Source organism: Urocitellus parryii, chromosome 8 (genome assembly GCF_045843805.1).
Source record: "Urocitellus parryii isolate mUroPar1 chromosome 8, mUroPar1.hap1, whole genome shotgun sequence".
NCBI classification, from domain to species: domain Eukaryota; kingdom Metazoa; phylum Chordata; class Mammalia; order Rodentia; family Sciuridae; genus Urocitellus; species Urocitellus parryii.
The window spans coordinates 116,530,275-116,533,768 of NC_135538.1; the positions used below are offsets into that span (position 1 = coordinate 116,530,275).

The 3,494-nt window shown below is 44.2% G+C and overlaps 1 pseudogene; it reads right to left on the reverse strand.

The window, feature by feature from the left end:
- Positions 1-3,105: 3,105 nt before the first annotated feature.
- On the reverse strand, positions 3,106-3,194 carry LOC113179242 (U6 spliceosomal RNA; annotated as a pseudogene).
- Positions 3,195-3,494: the final 300 nt, after the last annotated feature.

Below are 3,494 nucleotides of genomic sequence, written 5' to 3' on the forward strand. Positions count from 1 at the left end.
GTAGCTCAGTGGTAATTCACCCCTCAGTTCAATCCCCAGTACTGCAAAAAGAAAACAACAACAAAATGTAAAGAAGGGCTATAGGCAGCACTAAATCCCAAGTGATTCCCTAGTAAGGGACTATGAGAATTCCCCTGGTGATATGTGTATGTAGTATAATGTGTAATGGGAATTTTTTTTTTTTTTTTTTTTTTTTTTTTTTTTTTTTTGGTACTAGGGCCTGAAGCCAAGGGCATTTAACCACTGAACCCACATCCCCAGCCCTTTTCATTTTTTTAAATTTTGAATTAAGTTGCTTAGGGCCTTGCTTAATGTGTGAGGCTGGCCTTGAATTTACAATCCTCCTGCCTCAGCCTCCTGAGCCACTGGAATTACAGGTGTGCCCCATCACACCCAGCAAGACTGTCTTAACATGACCTTGGACTTTCATTCTGGATGGCCTGAACAAGGGCCTAACTCTCCTGGTGAGAGGAGCCACACCTAGGCTCCCAAACTCAGCTTACCACAGGACTGGGAACTGTTCTGAGTATCCCACACATGGCTTTGCCTTCTCTGAGCATCATCCCTACCCTCATTGAACACAGGCCTACAGTGTCCAGGCTGGCATGGAAATCAGCTGAGGCCTAGACACATTTGACATAAATTCCTTCAATAACAAAGTTCTTAAAAAGTTCTTAAGCTGTCTTCCAGGAAAAGCCTCCAGGCTCTTACTAAGGATTCTTAGGATTTGAGGCTAGGGATGTAGTACAGTGATAGAGTGCTTACCTAGCAAGTACAAGGTTCTGGGTTAAGTCTCCAGCACTGCAAAGGAAAAAAAAAAAAAAAAAGATTCTTAGGGGTTTGAAATTAGTCTTTCAAAAATGGACATGAGCAGATGCCAGTTTGTCCTATTTAATGACATCACAAACTCAAAATCCCTCGTGCAGGGTTGGGGATACAGCTCAGTTGGTAGAGTGCTTGCCTTGCATGCACAAGGCCCTGGGTTCAATCCCCAGCACCACAAAAAGGTGAAAAAAAAAAAAAGAAATCCTTCATGCTGAACATAACCTTCCCAAGAAATATGTACCTTCTTGTCATTCAACCAATAAGCTGCTTATCCTCCCTCCCTTCCTATAAATTCCCCCACTACTGACTAATCCAATCTAGGAGGGAGAGTTGAGTTTATAGCTCCTGCTCTCCTTGCCAGTAAGCCACACAATCCCTCTTTGGGCTGGACATACAGCACCTACCTAGTATGTACAAGCCCCTGGATAGGGGCTGGGGATGTGGCTCAAGCGGTAGCGCGCTCGCCTGGCATGCGTGAGGCCCGGGCTCGATCCTCAGCACCACATACCAACAAAGATGTTGTGTTCGCCGAGAACTAAAAAATAAATATTAAAAAGTTCTCTCTCTCTCTCTCTCTCTCTCTCTCTCTCTCTCTCTCTCTCTCACGCTCTCTTTAAAAAAAAAAGGCCCTGGATAAAAAAAAAAAAAAAAAAAACATTTTTGCGAAAAAGAAAAACCAGTGTGCCATGGTATTGACTCCTGTATGCATCTGACAGTGAGCCTTGCTCAATGACAATAGCCTCAGACAGTTCTCATAGTGGGCTGGCACCCTACCCCAGACTATGGGGGGAGTGCCAAGCAGCCTGATGTTCCTAGGTTTACAAGGTCACTCTCTCAGGCTGGCCCTATGCACAGGTAGAGGGATGGTAGGAAGGCCCTTTGTGGGCCCAGCTGCTGCTGTGTTGGTGGCCTCCCACAAGAAGAGAGCATGTCAGGGACCCATGCAGCCCCCCTTCCTCCTGACACCGTGTGTGTGTGTGTGTGTGTGTGTGTGTGTGTGTGTGTGTGTGTGTGTGTATCTCAGAGGATTAAACCCAGGGGCACTGTACCACTAAGCTACATTCCCAGCCCTTTTTTTTTCTTTATTTTGAGATGGGTCTCACCAAATTGCTGAAGCTGGTGTGAACTTGTGATCCTCCTGCCTCAGCCTCCAGAGTTGCTGGGATTGCAGGCCTGCAATCACCACGCTTGGCTGACCACTTGTTTTCTCTTTACCCAATATAGCCTATTACCAGGTTGTGTGATGCTGCATAATTTGTCTCAAATCCAGTGTGGGACAGGGAGAGACCTAGAACAGTTTATTCTAAGTGAAAAGTAACTTGTAGAAGATGATGGAGAGAGCTGGAGCAAAGGGGGTCAGGGGGAGGATGGGATCTCCTATTGCATTGGACTCCTAGCTTCTTGGGGGCCGCCCTGGCACCAAGGTTTCTTGTCATTGTGTCTCTTCTGCTTCTGGACTCCCTGAGGCAGATGTATGTTCCTTACTCATCTTTCTATCTCTGACTTCTCATTTCCACTTTTCTACTGCAAAGGCCTTGGGGTGTATTCTCTGTTTTTTTATTTTATTTTATTTTATTTTTTTGGAGAAGGGGATTTTACTCTGTTGCCCCAGCTGATCTTAGACCTGTAGACTCAAATGATCCTCCTGAGTAGCTGGAACCACAGGCATGTTTAGCCTGTGCCACCACACCTGGCTTTTAAGTTAAATGTTTTATGCCTGTTTTATGCCGGGTGTGGTGGAGCATACCTATAACCCCAGCTATGCAGGAGGCTGAGACAGGAGGGTCACTTGAAACCATGAGTTCAATTCCAGCCTGGGCTGGGGATGTAGCTCAACTGTAGAGCTCTTGCCTAACATCTACCAGGCCCTGGTTAAACCCTAGGTTCAATCCTCTGTATTACAAAATAAGTTATACCTGTCTGGGTGCAGTGGCACACAATTCTAATACCAGCTACTCACAGGGCTAAGGTAAGAGGATTGCAAGTTCAAAGCCAGCCTCAGCAATTTAGTGAGATGTGTATCAAAACAGAAAATAAAAAGGATGTAATTCAGTGTTCAAGTACCCCTGGGTTCAATCCTCAGCAGCAAAAAAAAAAAAAGCTTTTTTATTTTTTAATTTTTTTTTAAATAATACTAGGAATAGAACCCAGGTCCTCACACATGCTAAGCAAATGCTCTTCTACTAAACTATACCCCAATACCCCAACCCAGAGGTGTATTCTCAGTGTTCCAGATTTTGGTAATGGGCCCACCCAACTCAGCTCACCCCACCAGACCAGTAGAATTTGCATGTCATCCTTGGGCAGGGGCTATGCCAATCGTCTCTGTATCATTCCAATTTTAGTATATGTGCTGCTGGAGGGAACACTTATTTTTTATTTTGAGATAAGGTCTTGCTAACTTAGGGCCTTGCTAAATTGCTAAGGCTACCCTTGAATTTGCAGTCCTCGTGCCTCAGCTTCCAGAATTCATAGGATTACAGGCATGCACCACCATGACCCAGCTTAAGGTGTCTATTTCTTAATTTGTTATAATACTCAAGAGAATCTGGTATATTGAAGAATCTGACAGGTAAGTCTTGTGATATCAAATTGAATTTAGTAATTTATTTTAGACTTGTGACTGGAAGCTGAACATTGAAGATATTTTGATTATGTTTGTAAACAAT